This window comes from Micromys minutus, assembly GCF_963924665.1.
Source record: "Micromys minutus genome assembly, chromosome: 17".
In the NCBI taxonomy this organism is placed as follows: Eukaryota; Metazoa; Chordata; class Mammalia; order Rodentia; family Muridae; genus Micromys; species Micromys minutus.
Genome location: NC_137952.1, coordinates 17916852 through 17935371, shown reverse-complemented (window position 1 = coordinate 17935371; position 18520 = coordinate 17916852).

Here is an 18520-nt window from a genome sequence, read left to right as displayed (position 1 = left end):
CAAAGTACAGTAAAGTGTTTCAGGACCGCCAAGGCTTCAGAACTTGTGGTACAACTGGAACCAAAATAGAGGCAACAGAGAGGAAAATATGAGATTCTGAACCCTTGGGGTAGGAATCCTGTCTTTGTTCGCACTGTGTACTATGAGGCTTGTGTGCAGGCAGCTTGGATAGAATGAAAGAAGAGCCATGAAAGAAACAAGAACAAGATGATTGTTCCTGCTGTCGCCGCCAGTGCTTGTCTGTCTGAATGAGAAAAGGCCGGGAGAACAGGGCTGAAACCAGAGCAGGAGAGTTGAACTGGCCAGAGCTCAAAGCGTCACACAACTGAGGATACAGGAGCACTTAGGCCTACCTTGACTGTTCAGGGTCAATGACCTGTCAGCCATAGAGGATTCCAGCCAAGCATGAAGTCTCGTAAATTATATTGTCCATTAAAATGCCCATGGGGTTAGCCAGCAACATAACCTTAAGGTTATGATGTCAAAACTCTCTGGTCAACTTATTCTCACATCTAGATTTAAATGATACCTTTTTTTTCTTATTCTAAAATGAAAACTGGAGCTGAAAGGCCAGATCAAATTCTTCTGTGGCAACTGTGGTGAGGTATTAAGAATCAAAATCCACAAATTATACCATGGCTGTAGTGCTGAAGGGTTAGGTCGAAACACATGGCTGTTTGTATTGCTTTGACTTTTGGAGGTGATAGAGAAGTGAAGGATTCTGAAAGAGATACCCCCGTCACAGAAAGGGTCAGATCACCAGTAACCCAGGTTAGAGGAAATTTAAGAGGTCATTGAATAAAGCCTTTGTTTCTGCCTTGTGGTCTTTAAACTTTGGAACAACCCCGACCGTGCACAAGACATCAGGACAGAGAGGCACACTGAAAAGCCTCCCACTCCCCAAGATGCTTTTTAGTTTTTGGAGAAACAGGGATATGATAGTATTGGAGTGAGGCTAATTCAGCTAGAAGGAAAATCTTCACAAGGAATTAGCAAGCACAAAAAGGGAAATGAGCACAGATTGGTGGATTAATTTTAACCATATGGAAGGATTAACTGATCGGTGCTATCGAGTAACCCCATCACATGAAAGTCAATCAGGAGACAGCTTGGGGGAAATTGGGTTTTCTGAAAGGAAACAGAATAAGAAAGTGGAAAGTGGATCTAAAGGCAGAGCCACACAATATGATGCTATATTTCCTCGGGGTTTCTTTATTTTTCAGATTCTGGGTGTTTTCTTTTCTGCCAAATTATTTTGAGTGTATTTACCTAGGCTCCCAGCTCTTCCAGATAGTCATGTGACACCAACAAAAGTCAGCCTTGGAAGTTAAGATTGTCTGATGAGTTTTAAAAGAGAGCAAGGTATTTCAAAATGGGAGTTTTGCTTTTTTTCGTGTATACAGCCTCACCTCCATAAGTGGGTGAATATCGAATACAAATGGATTCTTGGCCGAACAGTGCACTTCATGCGCGTAAGACTGAGTACATTTTGTAGTGGGAAACTCAATTATTATCATTCTTTATCTGCAACACTGAATTATTTTTGATGCCTCACAAAATGGAGTATAAAAAGATTAACAAGCCACAGGGTCAGAGACAGTGCCCAGTTTTCATACTGACTCATTGGATGACTCTCAGGTGAGGTCTCAATACTATCAGGCTTCAGTGCCCATGCCTAAAATGTATGAGAGCAGATAGATGATTCTCAAACCATAACCCACGGGTCCCTAATGGCTCATAGAGAAGTGATGTAAGGTCAGCATTAAAGACAAGGCAAATTTGCACATTCACTCTTTTAAACAAAGTAGCTTTATTTCAATCATCTTCCATTTTGGGTTTTTGTGTAATTTCATTTAAAACTGGAATCAAGCTTCAGCAAATTGAAACCTGACCAGACTATAATAAATAACAACTAATACCTAACACAGTTTCCCTCCACAGTTCCCATTACATACTGATAGTATATTTCCAAATGAGGGAGTTGTAAACTCTCAGGGAACTTCTTTTTCTTGACATTTCACCAGGAACTGAACAGGTAGTACTTTGATTACTGAATCAATGATAGATGATCATTATCAAATCAATGACACCAAGGATATTAAGTGCATGGGCTGCGGTGGGCGACACCAAAAACTGAGTAGTTAACACAGCAGAGAACTTTCTCTGCCTGCTACTAGAGGCTAGAAGGCCAAGATGAAAATAGCAGTAAAATATTTTGAAGTCTTTTTTTCTCTTTTTGCTCTGCAAAAGGCTTATAATCTCCCCCATTTTGATTCCCATGTATCCTTTTGCTGACAAGTGTCTGTGTAGTCTCTGTCATAATTCCTTCATCTAAAGCCACTATTTGTACAGGATAAGAAGCCCCCCGTGACCTCATGCAACCTTCCCAACCTCTTTAAGGGCCTCATTTTCACTACACACATATTTTGAGGTTCTGGATTTGGGAGAGGAAATGTCACAATTTAGTTCATAACACCTGGTAGTCATAAAGACCACCCAGAGAGCTCTTTGCTTCTTAAATTGCTTTAATACTTTTGAAATAGCAATATATGCACTTTCCAAAGATCAAGTGATTCAGAATGGACATATTCTTCTAGCTTTTCAACTCATCAGAAAACTGCTATCAATTCTTCTTATCCTTCTTTTCAGCATAGTTTATGAATATTGAAGCCAGTAGTGTAACTCTCCCTCTAATAGTGTATATACTGAAGAGATTTATGACAAAAACTCTCCCTGGCTCAACTCCAGATTAATTAAATTAGAATGGAGTATGGGGCCTCCCAGATGTCTGCAAGGATAGAGGGGATGTGAAAAACTGCTCTGGGTTCTTGTGACTAACACTGTTGTCTAAGGAACAGACTCAGCATGGGCTACGCAGTGTTCAAAATGCTGGTTCTCAGACCCCACACTGCCTATTGATGGGAATCTACATTTTAATAAAACCAGTTCCCATCATTTAAGTGTAGGCAAAGTTTGAAAAGCTGAATAACTTGCCTTCTTACTGGAATTTCTGCTGGATCTACAAACTATTGGGGAAAGGACTACCCTAAACAGGTCTAACCAGAAGCAAACACAACGGCTGCAACTCCATGAGTAAAAGATAGGTTTTCATGGTAGCCCATCACGGCCCACAAGCCTTATGACTTCATGTCCCTTGGGAAGAAGGGACAACCTCCACAGCTGGTTTGTGTGCCTTTCTTTTGTAAATGCCCAATGCCTAATTTGGAACTGGAAGCTACTAAAACAACTGCTACCTCCTGTGACTCTGGTTCTGTGACAGGACAGTTGTTTGTTAGAGAATAAATGTGTGTCGCCTGTGGACTGGGGGATGGCTCCTGTAAACTAGAGTGAACACATTGCTGAATTGGCAGCCTGGCATTTCTCAATAAATTACTGAGGCCATCATCCGTGGCAAATAACCTAGCTAGGCTGCCTTGCAGGCCCAGGAGGGAGAGAGTCGGGGAGGGAAGTGTCATTTAGTCAATTAGCCATGGAAACAGCCTTCCTTCCTGGAGGGTAGATTTTCCTCTCTTCAGAGCCACAAACTCAAATGTCAAACAAGTTGTAACTGCCACGGATAACAGGCTAACTACAGCATTTGCTTTCTGTAATAGAGAGAAACAACTGGGCCATTTCAGTGTTACTGTTGGGGCTCTGGGCTTTGGAATGGGGCCAGGTGGGCTGTTTGTTAGCAGATTCTTCACTGTCTCCCCATTCCCATACCAGTGCTGCTCTTAGGTGTCCCCAGTGCAGTGTGCAAAGCCAGCACTGGAGAAGGGGAAGTTTTACATGAGGTGACTGTGGTTAGATGGTGGCCCTAATTAAATTAGAGCATGTTTCCAGCATCTCTAAACCCACCCCAAAAACTAATGAGGACTTGGATTCTACCCAGTCCTGGAATGAACTGAGATGCCCTTCATGGTCCTGTAATGCCAGGTGTTTGCCTCAAAGAGGCATTTATGACAGACCCCAGTTTTGGCAATTCCTTTTGGCAAAAGCAATTGATCCATGGGAAGTGACTACCTGGGGGGTGGGGAGGAAGCTGGGTGCCAAGAGATTCTATGAGTTGCCTAAGAACACTTGGCAGTGGAGATGACTGGGATCACAAAATCTCTGAACACAAGCTTCCAGAAGGCAGGGTAGGTGTCACAGTTTGTCAAGTGTCTTAATGTGGAGTCTGGTAGGCTTTTTGGAGGGGGGATAGAGGGGAAAGTCTGAGTACTGGGCACTCAGATTTGAAGAGTGGATTCTGCCATGTCCATTGCCCACCAAAGCACCAAGAAGACAAGGGGATAGGAATGATAGAGGGCACTGGACTTCTACCCAGAGGAGACTATTTAGTCTCAGGGAAATGTAGATGTCCAGAGACTTAGAGGGTGTATTGACTAACAAACCAGAATAGGATGACATGTTTGGCGAGTAAGAGTTGACTCCTTTGAGTTGGTCTGAATGACAGAAGCAAAGTTATAAGAAAAATAAACAGGGATAAAAACAGAATATAGTTAAACAGTTAAAAATCATGAAGTTGAATCAGAACATGAAAAGGGATCAACAGTAGGAACAGAGGAGCTGAGGAGATGGCTCAGTGTGTAAAGTACTTGATAAACAATCAAGGGGACCTGACTCTGAACCCCCATGGAAAGCCTGGAGTGCTAGCCCATACCTATGTTACTATGGTGAGATGACAGGCAGAGATAAAAGAAGCTTAGAAGCTCCCAGACTAGCTAGTCTGTTACACAAAGCAGTTAATAAGAAGTGTGGGGTGAGGATCTAGACTAGAGCTTGGCCCTCTGACCACAGAAGAACAAAGGTACCTGCTGTCACACATGAGCACACACCACATACACTATACAGACACATGCATACCCACATGCTTGCTTCTGTTTTCCACTGGCTTCCAGTTTATTTGGGCATTGTTTCTATTAGCTTGTTTAAAGGACTAAAAGAGGGGTGAACATAGCCTTGGGCACAAATTCCAAGTGCCCCACTTCCTCTTCCTTCCATTAACTCAGCTAAACTGTGCACAGAAGGTTGTGGTTACCAGTAGGTCCCTCCACAGTTCTGGCCATTATGTACTAGTAATACATTAAGTGCATACTTGGGTATATGGACAATGGCCTCACCAACCTCTGGTCAAAAGCACTTCTTTTATTTATCAGAGATCAGCAGAAGATTCATAAACTATGACCTTCATTAGGAACTTGTCTCAGTTTCTTCACTTCAGCAATCAAATTAATAGGTACCAATAACAGCCATTAACCGTGTTTCAGGTATCGTTCTAGGTACCATAATGGTATTTACTCATCTAATTATCGAAGAAACCCTCTACAGTGCACCATGATTATCCCTAATGAGCAGCTGAGGTACACAGAGATGAAGAAACTTACTCAGGGCCACATCCTACTGACAGATAATAGAATCCTGACACATTTTATACGAAATTGTATCTTAAATTCAGTTTTCCACTCTCATCAATATCTGTAGTATTTCTTCCTAAATTGGTCTAGGAATTGGCAAAGCACAGTAGATACATTATAAAAGTTCTCCATATGTCTTTATGAAAGATGTAATAGGGCTAAGCACAAGCTATCTTGACCAAGATTCCTGTGAAGCTTGTGGACAAATTTTCAGAAAATATTTTATGCAAGAAACATCAGTGCTGATTCACATGAAGGCTACACAGCAAATGAGTCTAGGAACAGGACTGGAACTTCAATATTAGCCAGGGCTCCATTGATCTTGCTTTTATGTAGATTCATGCAAAGAAATCCAGCCTGAATTCAGAAGAAATTATTAGCAAATTTTGATTTCTTAGGTGTTTAATTCTAAAAAATTCAATAAAATTTATTTTATAAATCACACATATCCTTCATTTGGACAAAATTCTTTTTGTTTCTCATCCCTAATATATTCATACCTTGAAACCCTGCCATATCTTCCTCTATCCCAGTCCCTCCCCAACTGTGCTTGATACTCTCAGATAGTCCTTTCCAAAAGAGTCTGGGAATAGTCTACTATGAAGAGATTAGGTAGTGGTGTCTCCTTTTCCCTCGTTCCAACTTTTCTAAAACCCTTGGGAAACCCCTAAGACCTTAGACCTCGATATCAGGAATGAACGAAGGTCAAAATTAAAATCTCCAAGCATAAGGTTCTCCTACCACTGATGTGCAGAAGGGTCATTAGAACTGTGTGTCAAGACCACAATATATATCCCTTACCACATCACAATATCCCAACCCATTCCTACTCTTTTACCAAACTGCTGTAACTTCCCTCTCTCCCACATCTGCCCTCTCCAGCCAGATTTTCTTTAGAACCTACTAATCTTCTAGCAGTTTCTAACAGCATCTATCTTACGGGTGTTAAATAAATAAAGGGACAATAAGCATAGACAAATACATCAGGACTGCACTCTGCTGTATCAGAGGTACCTAGCATAGTCCATGGCAAACAGAAAACATTGCACAAACTTGCTTAACAGGTGGGTGAGGGAACTCTATTAGTGAACTATATTGTAGTATAATCCTGGGGAAGGAAATCAAAATGGCCAGGATGACCAGAAATCCAATCTGCAAGCAACGAGTTCTCCTAGCACTGGTGTGCACAAGGGTTTCAAGAATTGTGTGTCAAGACCACAACTTGGTTCAGCTGGCAGTCAGCACGTAGAAGAATGCAAATCGACCCTTTCTTATCTCCCTGTACAAAGCTCAAGTCCAAGTGCTGAGAAATTATCAGCATATTATAAACAAAAATGTTAAGGCTCCAAGGAGGTGGGTTGGATTTGAATAAAGGCGATTGTTCTGAGAACTTTCCCTCTCCAGTATTACAGTGCCTAGTCTGCCTTTTCCAAGGTATAGGCTGTGAGCAGGGCTTTTCTTCTCTTCCCAAGGATGCTTAGACTCTACGTGCTGCTGCTTCATTGAGCCACAGAGATTTTCACGTCTAATCACTTCTTCAGTTCTGGCTTTCGGTTGAGTCCTTTCTTAAGCCTTTTGACTACATTCAAGATGCTTACCTCTTCTCTGTGAAAACTCATTTCTCAGCATTCTAGGACCTTCTCTGCTCTATCCAGAAAGAATTGATTGCCTCTCTCTTATCCAACAGGTGAGTCAAGCTGGAGACTAGACCCGTAGGCCACCTCTGCTACTCCTACAATTCATGTCATATTGAAGTGCAAACTTACATTCCTGATCCACCCCACCCAGGACTCTGAGTGCCCACATCAACTTGGTACCCACCTTCCAGCACAGCCTTAGAAAGAAAGAAGTCTGTGGGGCTTGACCTGCTTTATGCAGTCTTGGTTCACAGCAATCCTGCTGTTGTTCACATTTTATAGAAGTAGAAAAAGAAGTGAGACCAACACCAAGCAACAGCTACAGTTAAAGTCTGACCAGAGTTGCATGGCTCAAATTTCATGCTGGTTGTATTTTTTTCTTTCTGTCTTTGTTGACTTTTGTTTAGTTTGGAGCTTTGTTTTCAGTTTTTACAATTTTGAGACTGGGTCTCATAGTCAGCTGGCTTTGAAATATGACCTTTTCATTGGTGGCATGAGGCAGCCACACTCAAAGCATGGTTATTTCCTTAATTTGTTATCTGTTCCTGTTTTCAGTTATCTGTTTGCTATTTTCATGATTTGAGAGGCAACATTTTTATGCATTAACCTTATAAATTTTTTCTTTCAACTTATAAACTTTTATATCTTATATCATAATATACAAAATAATGGAAAATAATAGTTCTCTGTCCTTCTTTAGGACTGGGTGCAGTTAGGTGTCACATTTAAGTACCTTCTTGATGAGTTTAACCTAGAACCCTCATTCCATGCTGCTGCTGCTCTATACAGAGAAACTTTAGGTTAGACCTAGGAAGAAGCAGCATCTATGGTCTTTCTTGCCTAGTTAATTCAGGCCCAGATGCACACACTACTGCACAGACTTATCCAGGATGCTTGCCTTCTTGTAGTCTTCTTGTAGTCTACCACCTCAAGGTCTAGCAGCAGCCAGAGTCTTCCCCCACCAACACCCCTCCCCTCTATCTCAGAGTCTAACTCATTTCCCTCCCCTCCTACCTCCCATTCCCAGGCTCACATAGGATATAAGGCATACATGTACCCTCTTATGAGTCTGATCCTCACCTGGTGCTGCCCACCACAATGACCCTCTAATCCCAGGTAGAAGCTTCATTTGCAAATATTTTTGGTACAAACAGCCCAATCTGTAGCTTTTCTTGTTAAGTCTTCCCAAGGTCTGGCCTCCCAGCCTAGTCCGAACAAAGAGCCACTTTCGCATGAGTTTTCAGAGTCTGTTTGGTCTCTTAACCCACTATGATTTTTCCATGCGTGGACCTAGCTTGAACCTTCAAGAGGGGATCTTCCTGGACTTACCCAAACAATTTCCCACAACCCTAAAAACACCTGCAACATACTGGTTAGCAGTGACTTGGAGTCACTCCAGTTTCTGCAATCAATAATCAACACTGAATAAATCAGATAAAGGGCTGACCTGTTCATTTCTCTTATCTGACTTGAAATAGACCAAGTTCAGGTGACAGCGAAAACAGAACCAAACTTCCACTCAACATAGGCAGGATATAACCTACTCTCAGACATGCAACCAAATACAAAAATGAATAGAGTGGGTTTGATATATCAATTGATGACATAACATATGCTCCAGTGAGTGCTTCATATGTGTATATATTGTATAGGTTCTTCTCTTGCCCTCTACTTTCTTTACCTTTCCCTACAGACATGATCTCAATGGCACAGATGATGATAGGCAGCCTTGTAACTAGAAAGAAAAAGGCCAATGTAAAGGAGAGATGTATCCTTTGCTTTGCTGTAATTATATAGGTACAAAGCCACCTGACTTTGGGAGCAGAGGCAGTCGGTCACCATTGAAAAACAACTAAAAAATATTAGTTAGTTCTGTCACCCTGAATCAGCAGTCAGGTGGCTCTAAGCACTCCCTCTGCTTTCCTGTGCTGTTCAGAGCATTCACTGTGTTATGTATTCAAGACATCAGTACTAATCCTGGCACACACAGTACAGTACAGTATAAGTAAATACTGCCTCTCCCTGACAATGCTGCAGACCTCCCTCATAGAAGACACCCAGGTTGCAAAGGTCAGACATGGTAGAAGAGAGATTGTAATTCCTTCTCTTTTACCTAACTCTCTGTCCATCTCCCAAACCCTATCTCATATGCCAGGAACAGGGAGGAAAAAGAAACCAGAGAGGCAAGGCTGGTACAGCTGGAAGTAGCTAGGGATGTAAAATAATCAGAGGGCAGCCGGCAGGTATCGCTTTGCAATGAGTGCCCTGGGAGGTTGTGTGGAAGTGAGAGACTGGGTCTCAATCATGAAACATTAGCACATTGACACGCATGGCCTTAGCAGTAGAGGTTTCTCTGGTTACAAGAGAGCTTGACCTCTGCCCTAGTGCCTCAAAGCTGGTCAACAATGACCCTCAGCCGCAGATCTGGGGCCACCCTTTATATATGGGCCCCATTGCTCTAGAGAAAATTTAAACCCTTTACTTAGCTATGACCTATGACCCTGGAGATACTTCAGGGGGACGTTTATGCTGAATAAACACCAGTGTTTCTGTCACAGGCTAAGTATGGAGGTTTTTTGTTAAGGCAGCAGAAAACTTGTTCCTGAATTAGTCTTCTCTCTTTGGGCTTAGTGTCCTACTGCCTAGAATACCATCCCTATGAGGCTCTAAGGCCTTGTGCAAAGTCAACTTATTCTCCGAGTCAGTTTCTTTGTATGTATAATGATAAATAAATCAAGCTGTCAAGGTTATATGAAGTTTAAATAAATATTACTTATAATGGCCTTGGGTAAACTCTGTATATAAGATCAGCAGAGAAAGAGAAAAAAAACTTTTTTAAAAAACCAAAGAAGATTAAAAATTTATTAGAATAGTAAGAGAACTGGAGGTGATATTGGGGTTCTTTTCCATTAATGGGAGTGGGATGGTATCTCAGGATGCCTGTGACTTTGGAAAGGCAAGCATTGCACGCCATCCTTCCTGTCTCAAGCAAGGACTGCTTGTAGATTAGCCTGACTTTTGGGAAACATAAGTAAAGTTACAAGGCTCACACGGGTTAGGAGCTTCACTGTGATCTTGAACGGATGAATAAACATGTGGAGATGATCAGAACTCACAGAGGAAGCTAGATAGGTTTCTCAAGTCTGACCATTTTATGGCCATCTGCACATTGAGAATCTTGTGTCTCTTACCTCTGGCCTAGCCTTCATGAGCCTTCTGTATGACGATCCTCAGAAATCTTTACCTGCTGACAGACACAGCCTATAAAATCTGTTTCACACTGCATCAGATATGACCTGGGTTAGGAGCTGTGACTTTCAAGGCTTGGTAATAAAAGTATCATGGCTTCCCGATGGGTTGCTTGAATAACTTGTTCTCAGGAAGTGAACTGTAATTTTGAAGGGCACTCAAGCACTCCCGTGAAGAGGCCTATGCTCAGAAGAGGTAGGATAACAGCTATGAAGGGTCCATCTTGGATATGAATGTTTAGTCAGACAGGCAGATAGCTACAGCCTAAGCCTTGATTGATGTTGCTCAATGAATGACCCTTGACCCCCACCCAGTCACTCAACATCTCAACTTCTTACTCATAGAAATGATTAGAGATGATAAAGTTTTGGTGTACTCATAAAACCACTACACTTTGGAATAACTAATTATCACATATAATGAATCTAGACTATCTAGAAAACTAAGCATAAGCCTCTATCTTGGTGGGAGGAACGTGCCATTAAGAAGCTACATAAAAAAAAAAGAAGCTACGTTTATAGAATCCTGTATTGCTAATCTCTGGCTCAGAAATATTGGAATCTCTTGAGAGAACTTTTGAAAATATATATTCCTGGGTCCTGCCCAAGGAAAATTTGATTCATAAAGCCTGAACCCTATGAATATTCATCTTTCAAACTCCTTAGTAGCTTTTGATGAATAGACAATTTAGAATCTCAAATAGCATCCTTATTATCTGTGCGAGGGCTGAGATGGGAAGTGATCTATTGAAGCAGGAAGGCAAAGCATGGACAGAGGAAAGAACAAATCTCAATGGTCCCAGCATTGGATTTGCGACTCTTGTCCCACAGTTGTGGGTTTACAGAAAAACTGTGATATGAAAGCTGGAGGAAGGCAACTAGGGGGTAATTTATTTCAGGTGTGGAGACAGAGCACAGCCTGTTTCCTCTGAGGATGCATTGGGTGGGCAGCAGCAGACAGGCAGGCAGGCTCCACTGCCTCTGTGGCTGGACTAACCACACCATCTCTGCACAAATGCACATAATAGCATTGTAATGAGCCTGCTGTGCTTTTAAGGTTGCAATGAGAGAAGATGGCTGTTTTGTTTAGGATGAACTTCCATCTGCCAGTCCTAGCCAAACACCATAGTACAGAAGCAACTGGGATTACTGCACCTATGTTTGCATGTATGACAGAGAGATAGAGAAAGGGGTGGGAGGGGATATGACAACAACAAGGGTTTATCTGGAGGACCAAAGACATGGTCATGAGCTTATAAAATACTCGAACACACATCTGTGTGATCTTTGCTAGCACTGTAGCCTGCTCTGCAGAAAGCCTGCATGGTTTGTAAGCACACGATGTATCTTTGATGTTACGCATTCTTTTTGCCCATTCTTGGGGCTGTGCATGGTGATTTACAAAGATGATGTCCCATATTTGATCTTCATGAGGCCTGACATGAAGCCATCAATCTGTTAACTTGGTAAATATTTTCTGTGTTCTAGTCACAATGATCATTGAGAGCTTTCTGCAGATCAAAGGCCTCCCTTGTGCCACAGTGCTTGTGAGAAGAAATGTAGCCAAATAGATGTCTTGACAATACTAGAGAAGGGTGTAGGGAACAGATGATCACCTGCCAAGACGAGCTGCCTTCCCATTGCTCTCTGTTCCCTAACTTTGGCTTCTGGCTCCTGTCCAGGTAGGGCTGCTTGCCAGCAGCGATAGGGATGGGTTGTTTTAAGGAGAGCTGTACAGTGTTGGCAACCAGGCTACACATCAGTCTCTGGCTTTAATGCTATATTTCTAGTGACTAATTGGTGGTGACTCCAGTGACTGCCTTTTTCTCCTGCTGCCTAAAGCTTCTGATGTATGGACTTCTAGAATAGTTATTTCTCATGCTGTACTACAGAAATTTGTTAGAGTGCCCGATTCCATTGTCTCTTCGTCCTTAGCTCTTTGTGACAACCACTCTGCCTCCTTTGCTCTGATAACCTCAGGCCCTGGTCCTGTACCTGGAATATAAGTGACATAATATAAGTGAGTAGTTTTTCTCATGACGGCAAATGCTTCCCCTCACCAAGGTAGATCATTGTGAGCATGATGAGAGAGCTACATAGAGAAGCAATTATTCCAGGCAAATGATTCCCACACAGATCAAAGGGAGCGACCGAGCAATGGGGACAGAGATATACATTATTAGGAGGAGATTTTGAACTTCCTCTCATGGCCAAATATTTCTTGAATCCTAAAGCATTTCACCTTCACCTCACTTTCTTTCTAAAGTCCTTACTCAGCAAACTATTGAAAATCCCATGTTTTAACTCTTGCTACCAGACAGCATCCCTGTTTAGTATTACCAGCTCCAGAAGAGGCAGAGGTCCTGGCCCTAACTTTCAGCATATGCCAGAATGCAAAGACAAACCCACGTCACATCCTGTCTGGATCTGTTCTATTTGGCATCCAGGAGCACTCAACATTTTGTGTGGTGTGAGGCCACTGCCACTGTGTTCTGGTGCTTCCTGGTTTTTCTACTCCATGTGTAGTAGCAAGCTTGTGTTCTAATCAAGTATAGTAGCAACAATTATTCTCATTTGAATTATAAAGTTACTGTGAAGCCAGAGCCAAGTACGAAACATTTTCCCTTGTAATCTGAGCCTCAGAATAGTTCAATAAGTTACCCAAGGTCACATGGCTTCTGAGGTCAGGAAGCAGCACAGTGGGCTTGGGAGAAACACAGACAACAGCTTAATCCCCTGGTCAGAGGTGGCTCACTCATTTAACAATAAGGACAGCAATAGCTGTCCCCTGACATATGATGACCGCCGAGAACGTCTCTGTCAGGATGTGCACAGCAGGCATTCAGGAAGTGTTCATTACAGTCTCTCTTTGGATTCTACCTTGAGTTCAGGAATCTTGACAAAGGGGAAGCAGAATGATGTAATTTCTGATCACTACTGTCAGAGCTGTGAGGTCCCCCTTGGTACCTCTGCATCTCATTGTCTCTAGAGGAGCACAAAGAGGAAACGAGTATTCACTGTTTTTTAAAAAAGTGTCCCTCACAACAATAAATGCCCCCCCCCCGCCATGTTAGATCATTGTGGGCATGACAAGAGAGAGCTGTATAGAGAAGCAATTATTTTAAGCAAACGAATCCCACACAGATTCAAAGGGAGCGATTACAATGAGAACAGAGACATACATTATTAGGAAATTAAAGTCAAAATCAAATAAGGACTGGGAACTCTGAGTCTCAAATATTTAATTGTCATAATTGCCTAATTAAGGATGGTTTTGAAAGCACTCCTCCCCCTCACCCATGAGTACTAGGAAGGCTCTATTTCCAGGAAGACAATTGCAGCACTTAGACTTATCAGAACGTGAAGGTTGACCCCTGGCAAACCTCCCTGAAAGAAAAGCTGTGGCTGCCTCTTCATTCATTTTCTCATTTGGCAAACACAGAATGTCTACTACGATGCACCATTTCCTAGGCAGCTCAAGGGACTGTACTCTCAAAGTCAATGAGTTAAGAGGCGGTCTCTGGAATCAAGGTGAACTGACCTGTGTTACTCAAAAGATACTCATTCACTGCTTACCAAATCAGGAGGGAGCCCAGTGGTAACCTATACATGAAGTTGGGTCATGGCCAGAAGGTGGGTCAGGCTGTAGGGAATAACAAGGGCATAACCCCAGTGAGTCACACAGCAGAGAAAGGTAAAAGAACAGAATATATAATTTGGAAAAGCAGAACAGTACCATTTGAATGTGTAAATTCAGAAATTTCCAAGGATACTTCTGTGCTTAGTGTTGTCTGTCCTTCTTGCTAGACAGGCTTTGAAGGACAAGCATGCATTTCTGTTTGATTTGCTGTGTGCTCAATGCCTAGCACATACCAGAGGCTTTAAAACATGGCATTTCTTGAAGGTAGATATTGATTCAAGTTCGGAGGACCTTGACAGCACTCAGACAAGTTGGGTACCTACTATGCCCACTACATAGTAAATGCTCTCTAAAATGTCTCAAGTGAATGAATGTCCTCCCTTCCTTCCTTCCTGAATGAATGAACGAATGAATGGTGAGCACTGTTGTACATTCTGGAATAGAAATATGATTAATATGTGGCTCTTGCCCTTGAATAGCTTTGAGATAAATGAGGGACATTGATTTTGGACCAGTTAATGAGAACCAAACCTTCTCTGAGATGAGTCATTCCATTTATCAAGCGTGAGAGCTGGCATCTCATTTTCATTAATGTAGGTGCTGCTGTCAGGATCATTTTTGTGGGTCTAGAGACTTTCTTTCCCTAGCCTGAGTGTCAACGTCTTAAGAACAGAGGACTGTAAAATAGTAGGCTATCAGTTTGCCTTTGCAGAATGAAGGCATGAATGAAAGGGCAATGGAATGTTCTTGAAGTTGGAGACTTGTCTAATGTTGTTTTTATATTATATTGTCCTGGCACCTACATATATACGGTTGCGGTATCCATATCCACATTTGTCTTCCCACTTTTTCTCTGACATCACAGACACTTCTAAAAGTTCCTTTGGAAGGGTTTCAATAAATATACTGTAAAGACTGTGCCACATACTACACAAGGAAGCAAGGTAGCACGAAGCTTTATCTCTAGCCTCAAAAGCTTTATTTACACTGTGGGAATAAAGCCTATCCCCATTGAAACAACTTATTTACATATTAAAATGCCAGTTATCATTGGCATAATAGTAAGTCACCAACCCCATGGTGTTTCATTACATCTTTTCTATTCTTATGTACTACTACTGTGCTAGAAGACTTGGTTAGTTTGAAAACAAAGATTTATTGGGTGGACCTACATTCCTACAATTCTGATTAAAAGCTGAAAAATACCAAGGCCCAAGACCATTTCAAAGAACTGTAGGCAGCACAGAAAACAGACCACATGAGATGTGTGTACACTGACCCTGTAAGATGTCAAAGGTAGCTCAGGGAGTGTCTTCATGTGAGAGGGAGCTTTGAAGAGTGTCTTGATGGGTGTGTATAATTCTATGTAGGGCTAGGGTAAGTGAAGAATTACATTAGGGTTAGACAAGCATACCCTATCTCAAGCCAATATCACAATCAAAGGAGACTAGTCCATTTGCCTAGAGAAAAATGATATTCAGAGAAGTTAATTCATTTGCTCATAAATACTCTGCCCCAAAATGGTCAAGCCAAACTCACTTTTTCATCACCCAATTCCACGCAGAGGAGGAGCTGAGATCATGGAGCTGGAACACAAGCTTGAACTCCCAGAATTGATTGAGGTAGGACATGTATCAAGATGAGATTGAACTTTGTTGTTAACTTACTAGCTGTTGCATTTGTTTTCATTTGGCTGAATCTTGTAGTTATTTTTGCTTCATTTTCAAAGCGAAAACTCTGCAGGATCAAGAGCAGTCATGTGACTGACAATGGAACATTCAATGGAAAAAGGACAACCTATTCAACAAATGGTGTTGGTCCAACTGGCACTCAGCATGCAGAAGAATGAAAATAGACCCTTTCTTATCTCCTTGTACAAAGCTCAAGTGCAAGTAGATCAAAGATCCCCACATTAAACCAGGTACACTGAAACTTTCAGAAGAGAAAGTAGGGAAAATCTTAGAACACATAGGCACAGGAGAAAATTTCCTGAACAGAACTACAATGACTCCTGCTCTAAGGTCAAATATTGACAAATGGGACTTAATGAGATTGCAAAGTTTCTGTAAGGCTAAGGACACTGTCAAGAAAACAAAACAGCACCCAACAGATTGGGAAAAGATCTTTACCAACCCCACATCTGATAGAGGCCTAATATCTAAGGTATACAAAGAACTCAAGAAGTTAGACACCAGAGAATCAAACAATTGTATTAAAAATGGGGTACAGAGCTAAACAAAAAGTTCTCAATTGAGGAATATCAAATGGCTAAAAAACATCTAAGGAAGTACTCCACATCCTTAATCATCAGGGAAATGCAAATCAAAACAACCCTGAGATTCAACCTCACACCAATCAGAATGGCTAAGATCGAAAATTCAGATGACAGCAGATGCTGGCAAGGATGTGGAGAAAGAGGAACACTTCTCTACTGTTGGTGGAATTGTAAACTGGTACAACCACTCTGGAAATCAGTCTGGCAGTTCCTCAGAAAATTGGACATATTACTACCTGAAGATCCAGTTATTCCACTTCTGGGCATATACCCCAGAGACACTCCAACATACAACAAAGACACATGTTCATAGCAGCCCTATTTATAATAGCCAGAAGCTGGAAAGAACCCAGATGTTCTTCAGTAGATGAATGGATACAAAAATTGTGGTATATTTACACAATGGAGTACTACTCAGCTATCAGAAACAATGGCTTCATGAAATTCTTAAGAAAATGGATGCATCTAGAGAATATCATCCTGAGTGAGGTAACCCAGTCACAAAAGAACAGACATAATATGCAGTCACTGATAATTGGATACTAACCCCAGAAAGCTCTGAATACCCCAGAAACAACTCACAGACTATATGAAATTCAAGAAAAACAAAAGCCAAAAAAAAGATGAAAAATCATTATGCTTAATCTTTACACACCAAGAAAACTTTGACTATTTCCAGGTTACATCTTGTTTTACATGTACTTTATGCTCATTGTAAGTAGATTTTAATGCATACTATCAAACCTTTAAAAAAATCAAGTACTGACAAAAATGTATTCATATACTTTTATGCAAAATGCTTTTAAAATCTGTACATTTATCTCTGTTTTTTAAAATAAAGTTGTTCAATTAAAAAAATAAAATAAAATAAACAGAAAAAAGAAAGAAACACGTGGTACTGATTCTAACACAGTACCAACAATTTAAAATATAATGCTTATCACTTATATGTGTGTTGCCTGAAGGATAAAGAGATGTGTGCAAAAGAATAACATTTGAAATGTAAATAAAATATATCCAATAAAAGTAAAATGAAAAATACAAAAAGACAAGTTATATCCAAACTTCCGGACAGACATATACAGTTTCTGTCTTCTGAAATATATATATATATATATATATATATATATATATATATATATATATATATATATATATATATTATTTATATACATATTTATAAACTATATATATATATATATATATATAAAACTTTCATTAAGGAGAAACAAAGAGAAAAACAGTAGAAAAATAAGTGTACTTGGAGACAAAATAATCCCCTCCTCCAAAAGGTATAAGAAGCATTGCTTTAACTTTTAATAATTCAATCAATCTGACAAAGAGCTTCTTGAAAACTAGGTCTGGTGGCACTTGGATGTAACCACAGTACTCTTCCAGCTGAAGTAGGATCTTCACAGTTGAGGTCAGCTTAGGTTCCATTATAAGTTCCCACCTCAGAACTAAGACTCAAAAACCAAACACAAAGGAACTCATATTTTCTATAACTCCTACAAAATCATTTATGAATTTGAGCACATGCAAATACAGTGTATACTCCTTTGTCTCTCTAGTCCTGCATGGATAAAACATTATAAGGAGAACATTCCCAACTAAGTAGCTAACCTCTGACATTTTCTTGAGATTAGCATTGGTGACGAATATGACACAAAATTACTCTAAGGGAGGATGTAGAATAGATATAGAGTCAAAGTTTAAAAGAAGAACCCATGTCTTTCAAAGTAGATAGAGACATGCTGAATAATTTACTTCATTGCAGGATCCAAGCTAACACTTGAAAGCTTCAATAAATAAACATAATGGGCTCCCTTTAAAAATGTATTGGTTGGCAATTTATTTACTCATGTATATGCACCTTATGGTATGTGCCATACAAGGAACATTTCTCTCTACAAGGAAATGTACTTCACAGTAGGTTTTAATAAGGGCTGGCAGCTAGAGCCCAAAGAGATCTCTGTTTCATACTTAATATCTTTCTGCACACTCTTCCATGTTCATTTTTTTCTACTTACATCTTCCTTTATCCTGTTTCTTTTTCCCTTTATTCCTTCTTTTATCTCTCCTTCCCTTCTGTACCCTTTCTCATTTTTCTTTACATTCTGTACTCCAATCAATTCACTTATGCTGCAATAAATGCCAATAAATTGGGCCTAAAGAGCTCTTGGTAGCATGAGTGAAATGGGTCAAGGGAAGCATAGTACTGTAAGTGCTGTATATGTATATATGTATATGTATATAAGACATAATACATATTAAGATCATGCAAAATTTATGGCAGCACAGAA